General features: G+C 32.4%; 1 protein-coding gene across 1 annotated transcript in view; it reads right to left on the minus strand.

Annotated features, from left to right (window-relative positions):
* The window catches only part of Smp_138290 (hypothetical protein), a gene marked incomplete at its 3' end in the record, with an annotated part of 25528 nt that extends 6454 nt beyond the window's left edge, over positions 1 to 19074 (minus strand). Inside the window, exon 1 of the mRNA XM_018799515.1 lies at positions 19005 to 19074. The remainder of the gene's footprint in view (positions 1 to 19004) is intronic.
* Between the last annotated feature and the right edge of the window lie 1235 nt (positions 19075 to 20309).

The following is a 20309-nucleotide window of genomic DNA, read 5'->3' on the forward strand; positions in this document are numbered from 1 at the left end:
TAATTCAAAATGTATAGTGGCTAGCAGTGGAATCCAGGACGCGCGTTTCGTCCTATTTGGGACTCGTCAGCTGGATGTACCTGCATCTCAGAGTTGATGTTGAACCAAGGATATATCGAGGCAATACGCACAGTATGCACATATGCCAATTAGAGACTGACCAGTTGCAGTTCTAACACATCGATGGGAAGATTCAAACAAACAATACTAAGTGAATTTAAACTTCACCCCATCGCATAAGCAAGTGGCTATCAGGACTCAGTGGCCGAGTGGATAACGTGATGGCGTTTGAAGTGAGGGTACTGGGTTCGAGTCCCAGAGTGAACATCGACTCTGAGATGCAGGTACATCCAGCTGACGAGTCCCAAATAGGACGAAACGCGCGTCCTGGATTCCACTGCTAGCCACTATCCATTTTGAATTATAGTTTGTAAAATTATTATTTTTTAAGGCAACATGAAACGAGGCAACAATATGAAATTTCCATACACAAAAAGAATATGTAGTTATTTTAGTCATTGTCACTATGAATAGGTTGAAAATATTATGCACTATAACTATCTAGAAAAAACGGTTGCTAAGTAGGATAATTTATATTCTCCTTTTGTCCTAAGAAATTTTGCACTGAAAATGTGATGAAATAACGAAAAGATCAGTTCAGAACAAATAGATAATAATTTCAATAGTTAAGATCATAAGTCCGTCATGGAAAACCTGGAAGTATATGTATCTTGATAATGTAAAAAAAAAGAAAATTCAGACGATTTATCTTAACCTCAAACTAAATAAATCCTAATCTTAAACATGTTGTAATTTAAGTTTCCCACAACTGATAAGTTCACCAATTAAACCAATATCAAAACTTTATTTAAAACCATCAATAGTTATTCAACTGATTTGAAATGAATATAACAAGATCAAGATGATTGATTCTAGTAAACTATCAGTAGACAATATTATGTAATTTCTTAATTTACTATCTATTAAATACTAACATCATAGTAGAAAAACTTTAGAATCCACTATTGAAACAGAAAAATAATAAAAACTTCATTACATACTGATCACTGAATTCATGCCTCTTCTCATAAATAATCTAATTAATGCTGAATTATCAAGTCAAACATTTTTTAGTTATACTAAGTAAAAACTTTGCCATAGCAACTCTACAAAAAAGAAAAAAAAACAATTTCTATTTATCACCAGTGAAAGCGTTGAGTCAATTGAAGCTATACCGTCATGGAAAACCTGGAAGCACTTGTCGGCCGTTTCGTCCTATTGTGGGACTCTTCAGCGGGATTCGAACCCAGAACCTACCAGTCTCGCGCCAGAGCACTTGACCGATAGACCACTGAGCCGGCATCCGATGGTGCTTATGTCTAACTCCAGTGCTTCCAGGCTTTCCCTGGTGGTCTAGCTTCAATTGACTCACGGTTTCAACTATGAAAATACTAAATCTCCACAAAAACCCCTTCTGATAATAATTTCTATTTAACATGTATTCAAATTGTAATTATTAAATAATATACATTTGATAAGTGATTTTCATTATTCAGTGCCTGTCATTTATTTTCAATAATGAAAGTTGTTTTAAACCAGTACAGTTCTTACAATAATTTCCTTCATCTATCATGTATATATAGGGTACAAGTATAACAATATATTCATTTTCAAAAGAGGAGATAATATGGAGAGCATTCTAACAGCTTCCAATATTGAGCAATCCAATACGTTGTATGCTTTTTTAATGTTTGTAAGTACATATAATTATTATATATAAGTAAGATTACATGAAATAATTGCAAAGCTGAAAATCAAAGGAATCCAATATTTTACAAGATAAGATAAAACAATTTCAAAGTACGAAAAATTATATTTATGTGTATGTTGGATAAACCAGTTAAACTTTAACATCTATGACGTAGTCACATTTATAAAAAGAATCAATAGCATGAAATATAAGTTCTTTGACAAAGTATTACAGAGTGGAATAAGCTATTGTTACTGTTTTAAGTAGAGATGAATGGTGACTAGCATTAGAATCCAGACGCGCGTTTCGACCCATATAGGACTCGTCAGCCGGGCTTACTTCCGTTCCAGAGTTGCTTATCATTCCAGGACTCAAACCCAGGATTGACAAATATTGCTAGCCACAACCTATCTTCGCTTCTAATATTTGTGACTTAATGGCAATATCGAAGCAATCCACACAGGATACACATATGCCAAAAGAGACTGATCAATTGCTATCCTAAGCATCAATAGGAAGATTCAAGCAACCAATACAAATTAATTATTGTTAATATTATTAGGTCATTACCAACCATAGATTCATATACTTGCCTTCGAGCTATACGTTGAGTATGAATTCCAGGGGAACTGTCCAAATATCAAAAGTGAAGTAGATGAAGATGGGTTGGAACTATCCACTCTCAACTGATATCGATCCTTAATGAAAACTAAAATGAAATCTAAGCAAAGATGAATAGTGGCTAGCACTGTAATCCAGGATGCGCGTTTCGTCCCATTTGGGACTCGTCAGCTGGATGTACTTGAATCTCAGAGTTGATGTTCACTCTGGGACTCGAATCCAGTACCTTTCGCTTCAAATGCCATCGCGTTATCGCGTTAAAATGAACTCTATTTAAATTTCGTAAGCAACATACTTCATATTAACGTATGTGTTGTATTTATTTTCAGTAAGTTACTAGATATAATGATAAATCATGTAAAAAAAAGCACCCACACATTCATAAATTTCTAAAATGAACTTTTTAACATTTTTTACGCTAGAATTGAATAAAGTGACCAAGAAATAACATATATATATTCATATATGCATATATACAAACATATATACATTTAAATATGGACATACATATTGTATCTATTACTGAAATATCTACTTATTTTAATTATATTATCACCAAATAAGTAATATCCATTCATCCATTCGTTAGTATTTGCAAAATAATTTATAAAGTATTCATAACATTTTAAAAACTGTTTTTTTTTGTTTCACCTTTCAAATTCAATCATCAGTGGAATGTGCGTACGTACGTGTATGAGTTTTTCTGTTTTCTTTTTTTTAATTTCTTAAATACTACTTATTTAAAATGGTAAATTTCTCATGAATTATTACTTATTAAGAAAAAGAAAATAAAAAATTTAATAAACTTTACAGAAAATACTATAGAATGCTTTGATCATGTGCTCACTAGTGACTGGCTCCATGAGGTATTTCCTGGAGTTCTAGTGAGAAGCAGTGACTAGTGGTGTTCAACCAGGTCTGTTGGGAGATATCAACTCACTGAAGACAATAGGTGAACGGTTGCTCAATTTCGTGGATTGGTTGAAGTTAGACATTAACACCGTTGGATACTGGCTCAGTGGTCTATCGGTTAAGTGCTCTAGCGCGAGACTGGTAGGTCCTGGGTTCGAATCTCGTGAGGTGGGAACGTGGATGCGCACTGCTGAAGAGTCCCACAATAAGACGAAACGGCCGTCCAGTGCTTCTAGGTTTTCCATGGTGGTCTAGCTTCAATTGGCTCATGATCTCAGCTCTATAAAAATACTTTTATTAAAAACACAAGGAAGAAATAAAACAAGAGAATAATGATAATAATAATAAAGTATGTACTATATTTATTTTGATCAATAAAAATGTCGATCAGTTTCTAAGGTTCAAAATAATTTGAAATTATTGTACACCTTATGAGTTATGCGTGGGTATATGTATATAATGATTTATGTGTTTATTGCCGGATGATTGATTTTCATATTTGTTCAAGCTCGATATTAAAAAGGAATAAAGAGAGAAATTAGGAGGATTGAAGATAGTCGGAAAACTTTTAAACAACTACTCAACAAATGGTCTCGTTTAAGTCTTATGAATGAAATTCTCTTCCACGGAAAAACAGTACGAATAAAATTTACAGTATGGGTTTTTAATTGTTCTTTTATGTAATGCTGGTTAATGATGTATAGTACGAAATTGAAAAAATGTCTATAAACCCAACAGCAACAGACTACTGTGGAAATTTTTACGTGCCTGAACAGCATCATCGATGAATGTAGAGCATCTGATGCAAACGTAAAGGCAAGGATTAGCAAAGTGAGGGCAGCATACCTACAGTTAAAGAACATATAGAACTCCAAACAATTTTCAACCAATATCAAAGTCAGGATTTTCAATATAAACGTCAAGACAGTTCTACTGCACGGAGCTGAAACTTGAATAACTGCTTCAATCATCATCGAAAAGGTACAAGTATTTATAGACAATTGTCTACTCAAGAGATTACATATTCGTCGACGGGATATACTATCAGCAACACTCTACTGTGGGAGAGAACAAACTGGCTTCTAACTGAAGAAGAAATTAGGAAAAGATGTTGGAAGTGGATTAGACATACATTGAGGAAATCACCAAACTGCATCATGAGGCAAACTCTAACTTGGACTCCTGAAAAACAACGGAAAAGATGAAGGTCAAAATACACACTGCGGCAGGAATTAAAAGCAGGCATTAAAAGGATGAATAGCGACTGGAAAGGATTGATCAGGACAGAGTTGGATGGATAAAGCTGGTGTGTGGTCTGTGCTTCCTCCACGAGAGGTAACATGCTTAAGTAAGTAAGTATAAACCCAAGTTTTGAATGGCAGTCTAACATTGATCGGTTCATGATCTCAATTACAATTCAACAATCTCCACAGCCTTATATATATATATATTAGCGTAGAGCCACGATGAAAAACTAAGTGGAAAGAATTTTTTTAATCCGATTCATTCTTTTGACCGATTACTAACATGAGAACTTCCATGATTTTACAAAGAACTATTTAAAGGTATATTATGATTATTCAATGAATGTGTTCAAAATGAATAAGAAATAAATTTTGTGATCATCCTATCTACAAATCAAATAAATTATATCCTTAGAAAAGTAAATAGATCACTTATGCATAGACTTTAATTATCTGCAATTATTAATAGTATGATTTATATATGTCTTAATTGGATAACTGTTCAATCCAAATCAAATTCAAAAGTGAATTAATCTATGCCCATATTAATATCAAGACAATTATTTATTAACATGGTGTAACTTGTTCAGTATGAAATGAAAAGGAAACAGTCAGTAAAAAAAATCATGAAAATCAGATGTCAAGATTGTAGATACTAACCAGCAAGTTATGATACTGAGTAGATCGATGTAATTATTACGTACTTTTATCCATACTGAGTAAATGTTCAACAAAATTCTCAATATTAACTATTAGGTGAGTAGATCATTAAAAAAAACTCACACACAACTGTTGGATAGAGTAATGTATAACACTAATTTACATAATTAAATGGAGAGAATTACGACTATCTCTGATCAAAGTCACGAACTGAAAAGTTTCAATAGTATAAGTCCAAAATGCATTACCATCATCATCATAAAAATGTAATAGCTATTTTCATAGTTGAAATCATGAGTCAATTGAAGCTAGACCACCATGGAAAACCTAGAAGCACTGGACGGCCGTTTCGTCTTATTGTGGGACTCTTCAGCAGTGCGCATCCACGTTCCCACCTCACGAGATTCGAACCCAGGACCTACCAGTCTCGCGCTAGAGCACTTAACCGATAGACCACTGAGCCAGTATCCAACGGTGTTAATGTCTAACTTCAACCAATCCACGAAATTGAGCAACCGTTCACCTATTGTCTTCAGTGAGTTGATATCTCCCAACAGACCTGGTTAAACATCACTGGTCACTGCTTCCTACTAGAGCTCCAGGAAATATCTCTTGAAGTCAGTCACTAATGAGCGTATGATTACAGTCAAAAGGGGCTTTGTGGAGATTGTGGATGCGCACTGCTGAGGAGTCCCACAATAGGACGAAACGGCCATCCAGTGCTTCCAGGTTTCCCAATGGTGGTCTAACGTCAATTGACTCATGATTTCAACTATGAAAATACTGAAATCTCCACAAAAACCCTTCTGATAATAGCTATTTGCTTTATTTCTTTTCATAAACATTAAACATTTTTATACTTTGTATTGATTCATTTCCTGTCTACTCATAACACATACATTCTTTTCACAAAATATTCATCTTTTTAAGGTGACTTGTTGTAAAGTATAAATTTTTGTGATACATACACACACACAGGCAGCATGTGTTCCAAGTCTAAAAATGATTATATTTTCTAATTGATCTACGTAACAAATAATGGAAAACTCTTTTTTAGTAGGTATATACATTTCAAATTATTGAAAATACCTCTATTGTTTAATCAGAAAATAATTTGTGTTGCTTTGACTAAAAAAACCCAACAAAATGGTATTATAAAGTGAATAGATGATGTGAATATTCTTAATTTTTTTTCTGTTCGTTACTATTTATATAAGTGACATATAGATATTACTTACTTACTTACGCCTGTTACTCCCAATGGAGCATATTACTTTTAATGAAATCTTAACTGACAAGAAATAAATTGAATCAATCATTTAATAATGTAAAAGTAAAACAGTAACCCTGTTATAAGCAAAGATGGATAGTGGCTAGCAGTGGAATCCAGTTTGACGCTCGTTTCGTCCTATTTAGAACTCGTCAGCTGGATGTACCTGCATCTCAGAGTTTATGTTCACTCTGGAACTTGAACCCAGTACTTTTCGCTTCAAATGCCATCGCGTTATCCACTCAGCTACTGAGTCCTGATAGCTACTTGCTTATGCGATGGGGTGATGTTTGAATTCACATAGTATTGTTTGTTTGAACCTTGTAGTCCTAAGCATCAATGGGAAGATTCAAACAAACAATACTAAGTGAGTAACCCTGTTAATTTGAAATGATAGGAATGATTTAATTTAGGTTAGTTGAATGTTAATTTTCATGGTGTTCTATTAACTAATGTAGATATTAATTATCATTATAGGATTGTGAAGATTGTTGAGTTTAGATTGATATCATAAAAATGGATCAATGTTAGACTACTATTGAAAACCTGGAAGTACTTGACGGCCGTTTTGTTCTAGTATAGAACTTCTCAGCGGCGCGCATCCACGATCCCGCATGTGGGAATTTTAGTGAGAAGTCGTGGCCAAGAGGGTTCAACTGTGTCTGTTGTGAGGCAGTTACTCACTGAAGACAATGGTAGACAATAGCACAATATCGTGGATTAATTGAAGTTAGACAATGACACCATTGGATACCGGCTCAGTGGTCTAGAGGAAGAACTTTAGAACCCACTATTGAAACAGAAAAATGATAAAAATTTCATTACATACTGATCACTGAATTCATGCCTCTTCTCATAAATAATCTAATTAACGCTATATTATCAAGTCAAACATTTTTTAGTTATACTAAGTAAAAGCTTTGCCGTAGTAACTCTACAAAAAGAAACAAAACAATTTCCATCTAATATGTATTCAAATTGTAATTACTGAATAATATATTTGATAAGGGATTTTCATTAGTCAGTGCCTGTCATTTATTTTCAATAATGAAAGTTGTTTTAAACCAGTACAGTTCTTACAACAATTTCTTTCATCTATCATAAATATATATATATATATGGTATAGGTGTGGTGTGGTTTACTTATATCCTCATCAGTAGTATATGGAGATGGTCAGACATAGAATGTATTTTGGCAGAAGATCGATAAGGAAAGAACTGAAATGAAGCGCAATTGGTAGGAAAATGCGTGAACAATGGAATTAGAGAAGATGAACTGATATTTACTGAAGGAACAGTGAAGATTGAGACAATTGATTGTTATTTTGCTAATTAACTGTTCAGTGTATGACTATCAGAATTTAGTGAGATAGTCTGTAATTTGCGCTTAAATACATTCGATTGTTCCCACTCGTGTTCTTGTTTACTACAGTATGTAATGTCCATTAAATATTTCATTTTAACCGTCTAGAATAGCCCATTATAGCCTACTATAAACATGTTAATTTCGCTCAACTGTCCGACATGACCGCATACAAAACATGAATATATAAGAAAATGTTATAGCTTGAAATGAAAAAAAACTCCAACGAAACTTACACTTTAATATGGGTAAAATTCACTTACTGAATGGATACAAAAAAGAAAGAAACAAACAGACAACAACCTGGATACAATGCACTTATAGAATATTGAAAATGTTACGGATGACGTCAGCTGATTGATTTTTTTTCTCTTTTTTGAATATAGATTTAGTACTATAATACATCTTATGAATGAATGAATTCATAATTATAACTAACAAAAGCATTGATGTTAAGGTTAATAAACAATCATGTGATTATATGCCTACAAAATGGAGTCATTTTTTAGGACACATTTCATTAATCACTACACTATAATACACCAACTATCTATGTGAAAAAACAAAAACAATTCAATGAACTGATAAACTTGATGTCAAACTTTTAAAATTTAAGATCAATATCCAATTTTTATTCAATGAGATATAAATAGAATTTCAATTTTCAGGTGACTTTTAGCAAGGACTAAAGTTAAAGTACAATTGAAAGATACTAATGTTTTGATCCATATTGTAACTATGAGCATTATATGTTGACAAGTATCAAACTAAAATTTCATCACTCTACATCAACTTCATTGATTACGAGAAAGCATTTGATAGCGTGGACAGGACAACACTATGGAGGCTTCTTTGACACTACGGCATGCCTGAGAAGATAGTCAATATCATACGGAATTCCTATGATGGATTAAACTGTCAAATCGTCCATGGAGGACAACTCACCGACTCATTCGAGGTAAAGACTGGTGTTAGGCAAGGTTGCTTACTCTCACCCTTTCTCTTTCTCCTGGCGATCGACTTGATCATGAAGACGCCAACATCTGGAGGGAAGCATGGGATATAGTGGACAGCTAGGATGCAGCTGGACGATTTAGACTTCGCAGATAATCTGGCTCTTCTAACACACACGCAACAACAAATGCAGGAGAAGACGACCAGTGTAGCAGCAACCTCAACAGCAGTAGGTCTCAATATATAATCAAAGGGAAAAGCAAGACTCTCCAATACAATACAGCATGCACTGAAATCAATGTCAACTAGCAAAATAACTGTCAACATACATAATTTATGTTGAATATAATACTGAAATTTTGATAGGAATTTAATGACTCCAGAAGTTGTCTCTCTCCAAACGGAGTTTATATGATTTGCTTTCTTTCGAAATATGAATGAACGATATTTACTTAGATGTAAGGTGGCTAGAAGGAGTCTACAGGAAACCGTGTTAGGAATTAGGTTTTGTGCCACATGGCACTGACCACCAAGTGGTACTTGTAGTTCTGAGGAAAGTGATACTTTATGGAAGATCAGAACCTGAGTCACCGAGCTTCACAGACTGAGACGTTTGTACTGAGCTAGTCACGCAACTATTAGACCAAGCATACCTAGAATTCTGGGGTTTCCCATCGTCTGTCTTCAATCATCTAGCATCACAACATATTGAAAGAAAATTCAAGACACTTAGATCAGCTAGCACACTACAACTTGGCCAATAAGATTTGATAAGCATCAAAGAACTTGACAAACGTGATATTGGTGATCCCTCAATTACATATGGCATTTATCATGAGTTTGAAAAATTGTATAATCTTATGCCGGTAAGTATAAATCGATTTATTGTTTTTCAACTTAGAAATTCATTTCACAAATGAACTTTTTTCACCCGGAAACAATAACTGATACCAGTCAGACGAAATGAATACAAAATTTTATAAATGATAATGATACCTCTTAACGATTTATAAATAACCTAGAAAATTTTAAATAATAATCAGCGATAATGTCCCATTTCAGTTACCAATGCGAACGATTGCATTCAGTGAAATCAGTGCCCTGACTACAACTGTGGATGACTTATTGATCTCTGGTGGTTTATTGATTATACAGGTGATTTTAATCGTACGATGCACATTGTAGTTTTATATTGTTAATGACAGAATTTCATGTTTCTTAAACAAAAAGTGATTTAACTATCTTTGTTCAGCTCGAACAGAATAAAACAGAAGTAGTGGAATGTAAGAATATTGTAAATGGTACACACGTCTAATTACCATTCAAAAATACCTATTCGACTCCTTTCAAAACCAATTTAGTTTACTAAAACTACAGACAGTGACCCATTAGCCCGATAACTAAAAGGTCCAGAGGTGCAATCCTTCTGTTCAGTACTCTGTGAGTGGTATTATTTCGATTATGTGACACTCAAAATTATTTCTATCTCATTATATCAAAGCATTTAAAATACTTCATATCACACTAAACACAAGTTTACAGGTTTTTCTGTAGTCCAACCTGGAATTGAGCCCAAAATATCCAAGTTCCTTGAAGCTTTGAATTATAACTAAATGAGCTACTTAGTCCAACGTCAGTCAATTTACAATATAACACAATAACAATTCGATGTCATTGCTGGTAAGTGTCTCAGCTATTATATGGTTGAATCATAGAGATCATAACTTAATACTAAAACTTCGGAAAATTCAACGTGCGTTATTCTATAAATACCTCGTTTATATGCATACATGTATATTTATCCTTGGAGGAAGGCTTTTACTCGCAATTTCAGGATTCTCTATAGTATTTCAGTTGATAAGTACGAGAATTCGAAGATACTAGAACCGGCTAGAAAGACAATTTATGCGTGTCCGTAGCACGACTTATGATTTCCTTCTTTTCTTCGCATAATATATCATGTTCTGCAAAATAACTTTTGCTCATTGTGTTGAAGATCTTAATGTATGCATGACGATAATTTTTGTCTTCAAAACTCCCTTAAAATGAATGAGTTTCTAGCGTACATTGAAAGATGGTCTTATCTCAACAGTCTGACGCTATATCCTTCTCGATATCAACTCTTAGTTTTTACTTGAGACATGAAAAGTACCTAAACAGCTTACTAGAATCACATGATTTTCGTACCCTTCTATTGTGAAAACGATTTGAAATATCATTTATCTTGGTGTAAGTTTTGCTTTTGATCCCTCTTGGTTTTCCCATATGTTGTTAATGTCGAAGAGAGTCTTTTGTCTACTTTATGATATTAAGAGAGGCTATATGTTTTCAGCGTTACTCGATACTTTTTTGTTTTACATAATAACTTTAGGCATACATTGCTCCCAGTTATTCTTTCCCTACCTTATGAAAAAAGATTGTACTGAATTGTATAAAGTATTGAAGGTTTCTATTAAAAGAAACAATGAATCTTTTGATATTATTATAAATACAATTGGGAGTAAATATTCAGAATACTCCAAATAATTGACTAGCGTTATTTTAGCCGATACAAACCATTCAATTCTATTGACATCGTTCTCTTTGTACATATATTTTTTTCTTTTGGCAGAATAAGAAATAATTGTGATAGAATTCATTCATACAAAAAGCCTAACTAAAGAAATATTTACACTTGAGAGATGATTAAATTATTTTATTGTTGTAAAAATATCAGGACTCAGTGGCTAAGTGGATAACGTGATGGCGTTAGAAGCGAACGGTACTGGGTTCGAGTCCTAGAGTGAACATCAACTCTTAAATGTAGGTAAATCCAGCTGACGAGTCCCAAATAGGACGAAACACGCGTCCTGGATTCCAGTGCTAGCCACTGTAAAGATATTTATTTTCTTAGAAAATATTTTATTCAACTTTGTATATAGATAAATATACACTGTGAAATCCATGAAGAGCTATAGTATAATTGTATTGTATCGCATCGCATTTAAGTATAATATATAGTTACTCAATATATATACATTTTCCAATAAATTGATTAATATTATCATTTATGATTGAGATAATCTTACACGAAATGGTACAATCAATTTTTATTTTAACCATAAATAATCAATAACTTCCATGTGATAAACACCAGGATCTTTATCTTAATACCCCAATGTTGGTATTGTTAACAAGTCCTATAATTCCAATCACTAAGGAAGTAACTATACAATTAAATCTTTAACTTACAAAAAATTTTTTTCTTTTAATCACATGTACTACTCAAATTAATTCTTCTTTTTTTGTTTAATTTTAAATTAACTTCGAAACCAAAAAAAATGTGATCTTATTCCGTAATAGAATCATTCGAGAAAAAAGAAACAACCAAAGAAGAAAAGAAAAAAAAGGAAAACAAACTTTATTTACTCTATATTATTTTAAATAAACAATCATTCATTCAAATGTGAATGCATTGAAATATTTTCTTTCTTATAATAAAACTTATCTAGATGAGTTTAAATTAGATCATGTTTTATCATATGATTTATTAATTTTTATTGTTGATATTGTAATTTAGCTTAGTTAATATATGTCAAGACAGTCCTACTGTATGGGGCGGAAACCATCATCCACAAGATACAGGTGTTTATTAACAGTTGTCTATGCAAAATGCTTGTGATTCGTTGGTCAGACACTATCAGCAACAACCTACTGTAGGAGAGAACAAACCAAATGATTCAAGAGGAGGAAGAAATCAGGAAGAAGCACTGGAAGTGGATAGGACACACATTGAGGAAATCACCCAACTGCGTCACAAGACAAGCCCTCACATGGAATCCTGAAGGCCAAAGGAGAAGAGGAAGACCAAAGAACACATAACGCCAAGAAACGGAGACAGGCATGAGAAGAATGAACAAAAGATGGATAGAACTAGAAAGGAAGGCCCAGGACAGAGTGGGTTGGAGAACGCTGGTCGACAGCCTATGCTCTACAGGGAGTAACAGGCGTAAGTAAGTAAATTAGTTAGTGGTTTTTCACTGTCTTTTTAAAGATTGACGGTAATATCTAAATGAAAACATTTGACATTGAATATATATCTACATTTAAAAAAGGCCCAATATTTCATTAGGTAATTGAGTTAAATAAGTATATGAGTAGATAGGTAGCAACAATAAAAAGAATAACTTTTCTCATTATAAATTTGAGTAAAGTAAAATATTCTCAGTATTAATTGTGTAATAATAAATAAAAGATCTCTTTAACATATAATCAAATTGTAATTATTCAAAATATAATTTGATAAGTCATGTTGGTTGAACGCTATATCCGGATCCTAAGCTATTTTCGTAACCCCCAAGCTAAAACTACACAGCGACTTGAACACGAGAGAAAAGCCATAAAATATTCGTGAAGCACTTTACTCCAAGGGTTCATCTATGTACAGAAAATATAGGGGTTTTATAGTATTTTAGAAGTCCTTGGGTTTTCCTGAAAATTCTAGAATACTGCCAAACATAGTAGCAGTGTAGTAATCAACCAATCAGAACCTCTACATGTGACTTTTCATTTTCGCGATACTTCTAATCAAATGCTGATTGGATAAAATACTTCTTTATGTTTCCTGAGCTTGCTATGTCTATTGCGAGAAATTTGCAGGATCGTCCCAACATAATTTTTGTTCAAAAGTGTCATTTTTATTTAGTCTTGTTCACTCATATTCGATTGTTAAAGTTTTCTGTTAGGTTAAACATGACAACTATTTTTTACATCCATCATTATAAATGATGCTTGAATACTAGTGTATTTCTTGTACATTCGTTTTTCCAAAACCATAGAAATAAAGGAAATTTTACCAAGAACAGCAGTAAGTCTGTTTGAATTTTTCAGTATTGAGTATTACAATAATTCGTAAACCTCATATAATAGACAGCATGTGAACAAGTACTGTTCTTTTTCTAGACCCAAAATGCCGTAGTACGGCTGAGAGTGGGAGAGTTCGCTCTCCATCTCAAAATGTTCTCAAATGGCGACGCGTACATAGCCTCTGCCAGGGATGTCCTACTCACTGCCTTCTCTTGTCGCGGGTGTTGTTACCAAAATTGAGAGGACGGAAAGCAAATGTCCGAAGCTTTAACCGGGTTGGTGGACATGGAAAGTCCATCTAGGGGAGTTGGAAAACCCTGATTCCAAATCAATGGTGCACATGGGCTCCAGTATCCTGAAGGAACGAATGGCGTATGAACCAACTGTTGGTCACCGGCTATCATAGGACTGCATCTCCTCACGATGCTCCACTGCCTTGTGGATCAGACCTTTAGGTCAAAGGCTCGGGGTGTGGCCCCCTAAGAAAACCACCTGCTTCGGTTTGGGCACCCGGGCAGTATCACAGCCCACACAAAAATCACGTGACTTGTGTGGTGCATGTGTATTCGGTGCCCCTTTGTACCAATATTTATGTGTTTAAATAATAACAATAATAATAATCAGTAAACCATTGGTTATATTTCAAAGAATTAATTTACAATAAACTTCTATCAGTATAACACGCAACACGTGATTTTTATTAAATATGGATAAAATTAACCTTTTTTATCCTCCTTATTTCATTTGAATGTAATACTGTTTCTCTGATGATTGAATCACAGTAAACTAGACATATAAACGAGTAAATGTGATTACAGTGGTTATCGTACACTTTAAAGAGTGAATAAAATCTACAGCCATTAGTTTTTTCTTATTACTTCAGTTGTGTACATCTCACCGTTTCCAGTAACCTGCACCAATTTACCACATTTATAACAACTGCTAATGGGTAAACCAGATGATAGGATGTCATAAAGACGTGGGTTCAAAAAAATAAAAATTCAATAGCAGCCATTCACTGCTTCCAAGTATCCAAAGGTGGTCTAACACTGATCATTTCATGATTTCAATGAAATTCAACAATCCCCTCAACCCCAAACTGAGAATTCAATTAGTCAGAAATAAGAGATAGAAAAGAGAAAATCCAACTGATACCCCCCCCCAAAAAAAAACTCGAAAATCAGACGATGATAAGAGATAAAATACATTTGTTCTAATGCAATCGATTTCAAGTCTTGTAGCCTTAAGTCACATCAACTATCGATCATCTACATATCAATGATATAATGTACTCATGTTATAAAATGCATACAAAATATATATCTTTCAAATTCCACTCTTATCAACATAATAACTTTTTCTAAGATTGATTATATGTACCACATATGATCTTTTAATCAATGTTACATTACAGTTACAACAATCAGTTATCACACTTATACCAGACATCAAAAATATGCAGTTTATTACTTTCTTATGTAATGGGCTATGACATCATTTAGCTAATTTTCAGTGTATTAAAATGTTAGAAAAAAAAGACAAATCGATTTACTGAACTGTATTGCTTGTCCTCTAAGAATCAAAATCTCAAATTGTAAATTAGTCAAACATGATGTGATATATAAATCAGGGTGTATTGACATAATCTAAGCTACTTTTTAAAATCAGATATCACAGATCTAGTATTATATCATAACTTAGGATGCCTAGGTCTAGGCGAAATCATGAGTGGTATAAACTATCCATATCGAGAAAGAGATAATCATCATCGAAAACATGTGTTGATCATCGTACTTTTTCACGGATTGTCAGAAATGTGTACCACTAAACGCTAATTCAGTAGTTAAGCTCCAGCCACAAAAATTAAAGATCCTGGATCCGATCACTGACAGGATTGTGAGTGTGTATTTCTGAGAAATCCAATACTAAGACAAAACAGTTGTTTAGTACTCATTTGGTTCCCAATAAAACCTTAACTAATGTGAATCTTTGAATAAAATCACATACAAATACAAGATCTTTTTCAAAAATGGATCAGAACAAACTGTCACGTTTTAGATTACTGAAATAAAAGCAGAAATTGACACTACGATAAAGTAAATATCTCATCATAGTGATTATATGTTACATTATAATTATTAAATTAAATGAATTTTAATTGATAAACATGAACCTTGAGACTATTTGACTTAAACACAGGAGATTTCAAGCTGAGAATAAGAAACAATTTATTAGAAGAAATAAGTCATTGTTAAATTACAATTACATGATGATATATTGTGCGCTTGAAAATCACCTATGTAATATCTTGTTGTTATATCCCATGGAGATGTATGAATGGTAACTTTGAGAACTATTTATGGACAAATATGATATGTATATTTCCTGTTGTATAATTGTTAAGTAAGTAAACTATTCGTATTCATGTTCCACTTATCATAAGCTTTATTTTGACCTATACGATTTACCATTCTTGAGTTATCCCCAGTCTATTAATTACTGTTTCCCCTATTCACAGCCACATTTGGCTATATCCTGTACAAATGTTATTTTCTATTTTATGGTACGATGTGGTTAGTTTGATTGGTATATAACCCCAGTACGTTTGAGAATAATGATTCATATTTCAGAGGTTGTTATTGATGTTCTGGACTCAACTGGCTAGGCTGAACAGATAGCAGGAATAATAAGTACTCAAGACTGCTCATACAGCTTTTGTATATCATCGCTGTGATTGATAATCCATTTCTCTCTTATTGGCGGGGATCATCACGTTAGCTGGGCATCCAGACAGGCACAATCGACATAACACTTATAATATTTAACTAATGAATTACATAATCAAAATTCATATCAACGTTTATTCAATTAAATAATACTTTTAGAAATCTTTCTAAGTTGTCCAATAATCTGTTGATTATCAACGTTGGAAAAAGAAAAAAAACTTTTGAACCAATTTCTGAAATTATTAATAGGTATACAAATGAGAAATTTTCCTAGTTTGTAACGTAAACTATCAATATTCCTGAATGTGAAACCTTTAAATCTTTACACAAACATAACTCATTATTTTACGCTAAGATGAATAGTGGCTAGCAGTGGAATCCAGGAAGCGTGTTTCGTCCTATTTGGGACTCGTCAGCTGGATGTACCAGCATCTCAGAGTTGATAAATAATTGCAGTCCTAAACATCAATGGGAAGATTCAAACAAACAATATCAAGTGAATTTATTATTTTACGTCTATTTTCGTAATGTAACTTTAGTAATTTTTTTATTTATTTTAAACCCTAATCAACCTATAGAAGACTATCTTAGCATTAGATTGAGATAATATTATAGGTCACAACTTTTCGAAAATAGAACCTCGGAAAATTCATCTTCTCTAATCTGAAGTTAAATAATATGGAAGAATTAAATGCTTACTTTTCAAAAAATGTTTTGTACTCTTATAATTGAATAGTGAAACGAAAGAAGAAAATGCTTGGAAACAGATTATGAAACTAGTTGAAACTTATTTAAATAACTTTATTTATGAGAAGTCACCTCTGTAAAATCCATTTCGAAGGTTTTGTGTGTAAAAACTCCCTCCATGCATATATTTGCAGGTTTTTCTTATTGGTTTCTTTAGTTTCACATTTTGTTAATCTTTTTGATGCTATTTGAGATTGTAATGTTTCATTTTATGATAGTTTTTCTCATTTTTCTTCCGCTTTCACTGAGTTTCTATGTTTCTTCCTGAACTGTATTTATGTTGTTATAGTTGATATTTAATCTTGGCGGCAACCATATTGAGTGTTTCCCCTTTGATTATGTTGCTTGAGTTGACTGGGATTGCACATTTTGATTGTGAATTAAAGCACTTTCCCAGAATTGGAAACACTTTGTGTTAGAAAGCAACAAACTATTATCTTTTGAACGGATTTTGCCTTGATCTATCCAGAAAGGATAGAATAACACATATTTTTGGTGCTTTCGGTAATTTTCTTATATTCCTTATCAATTTGTCTATTTATTTTAATTTAGATCGATTATTGAAGGGACAATTATTGGTTGAATAATTGAGCAGTAATATTTGTCTGGGTAATAATGTACATTCATCTAGATTAATGTTTATATAATTATATCCGACAAAGTTGGCCATTGACCTTGTTATGATTAACTCAATGAGGAAACCACCATTAGACATGTGAGATTATGGTTAAGACTATGATTTACAGTTAAGGATTTATGATTTGAACATAAAGTTCAGAGTTAAAGTTAGAATTTAGGTATGTGTATATTAACTGTGAAACCTGAATACGGATTAGACTAGGTTTAGTATTATGGTATATATATAAGCTAATTATAAATCCCAAAGTTGACTCTAGACTATGACGTTAAGTAATCCATAAGAAACTTAAAAAAGGATCATTAATCATTTTAAAACAGTATGTTTTATTTAATTTCTTTAATTCCACATTGTAACTTATTCATTTATATTTATTACCTTAACTCCACCTGTAGCTCTTCTAGAGTTATTGTCGGTCCCAAGGCCGGGTAAAGAAGGAGGGTTGGGTATGGAGTCAGAAACCCTCTCCCGTAGAAAAACTAACTCGCTAAAAAAAACTCTAACCAGAAAATAAGTATTTATTACGTTCTGATTAACAAAAACAATTTAAAATATCAAAGTCAATATGGAAAATATTTTAATTTTACTGATAATATTCTTATGACTTCATATTATTCAGAACTCTGTTTATGTTTTGATAAAGTTCTAAAGTTAATCTTAAAGATATCTTAATTAAATAATACTTTGTTTCTCTTTTTTCTAAAAACAAAAAATGCACACTGCTGAGGAGTCCCACAATAGGACAGACGAAAAGGCCGTCTAGTGCTTCCAAGTTTTCCATGATGGTCTGTTATCAATTGACCCATGATCTCAACCAATAAAATGGCTATAATATCCACAAAAACCCCTTTTAATAAACAAAAAATAGTTGATACTATATTTATTTTCTAAATTTTAATAAAACATAATATGAAAATACCAAATCTCCACAAAACCCCTTCTGATAAAACATATTAAATCAATAAAATAAAAATTCTATTTCTTCCTTTTTTTCTCCATAATTATCAAATTTTTATTTTCAAAATTTTATTTTTTGTTTAAATAAAATAATTAGAAGGGAGTTTTGTGGAGATCTTAATAATTTTATATAGTTGAGATCATGAGTCAATTGAAGCTAGACCACCATGAAAAACGTGGAATGACGAAACGGCTATCCAGTGCTTCTAGGTTTTCCATGGTGGTCTAGCATCAATAGACTTATGATTTCAACTATATAAAATTAAATTAAATAAAACAAAATAATTCATTCAAATCAAAAATGTAGATAAAACTCACCAATGGAATGAATGTATTGAACTAATATGATTTATTGTAAATACAAATCTTTCTTTTTTTGTTTGTTTGCTGATATAATTTGATTGTTTCTATGTTGTTTATGAGTAGTAATTATTTTCCCTGAACTATTATTTCTTTGTATTAATAATAATATTAATAATATATATTCAAATGAATTGGCATTAACATCATGATCACATTTATTACCGTTGTTTCTCTATTGATTTATATATTGATGAAATCAATATGGTTATATATGATCACACCTTTATATGGTATGTATACTTGTGTGTATCATACATGTATATACATATATATACCTATGAGTCTGAGAATAAGAAATAAAGCTTATCTACAGACATTTACTATCTGTCTGATCACAACTATAATCATCTTTATAACTTCATCAAATAGAAATAATCATAATAATTTTTTTTTTTTTGAACAATGAACAAAGAATTATCCTAAAGTATTTCATATATTTAAATCTAGATACTATGCGTGGGTTCTTGTAACCTTGAGAACTAAATCACATAGATTAGATCATTTTTGTGTTTGTATATCGAACTCATCTCTTCATAGTGAAACTGATTGGTTATGGTTGTTTTTGTTGTGTACTTACATTGTACTAGAAAACATTCCATAAATATAAACTCTACTAATTTCATTATTTTCACTAATATCATAGTCTAAGTTAATATAAGTAGTAATTACAAATAATTACTGACCTTGTATGACATGGCTCAAAATCGTTTGTAATGGCGAAGGTGCATCCACTCTTTGTGTTCTACCAAATTCTAATCTTCTGAATTCCTCATGTCTCTATTTTTTCCTCTTTCCAAATTTATTTCACTGGATTATACTGCTTCAATAACATCTTCAAACCCTAATCTTTCACATTAATGCTTATACTCTTACTACTTCTACCACTATGGGAATTGAATCGACAACTGCATCTCTATGCTGATGTGGTATGGCAACTCGAACTGATGTATGTACGTACGAAGTTCTACGTTGTGACTGACTGAACTGCACCATTAATGATATAAATCTTTGTATTCAACAGTTTTGTATTAAAGATTTTATTTGTGTAATTGGTGCAAATTCTCATTAAATTCTTTTTTGTTTTAATTAAAAACGAAGATTTTGTATAAATAAATATTCATTATGTGCTTCTATTTAGTCAATCTCTACCCTTTTCTATTCTAAACTTATTGTAACTAATCAAAATGGGGATTTGTGAAGACTATAGTAATTTTAATAGTTGAATTCATTAGTCGATCTAAGCTAGACCATTATTGAAAA

This window comes from Schistosoma mansoni, chromosome 3, assembly GCF_000237925.1.
Source record: "Schistosoma mansoni strain Puerto Rico chromosome 3, complete genome".
In the NCBI taxonomy this organism is placed as follows: domain Eukaryota; kingdom Metazoa; phylum Platyhelminthes; class Trematoda; order Strigeidida; family Schistosomatidae; genus Schistosoma; species Schistosoma mansoni.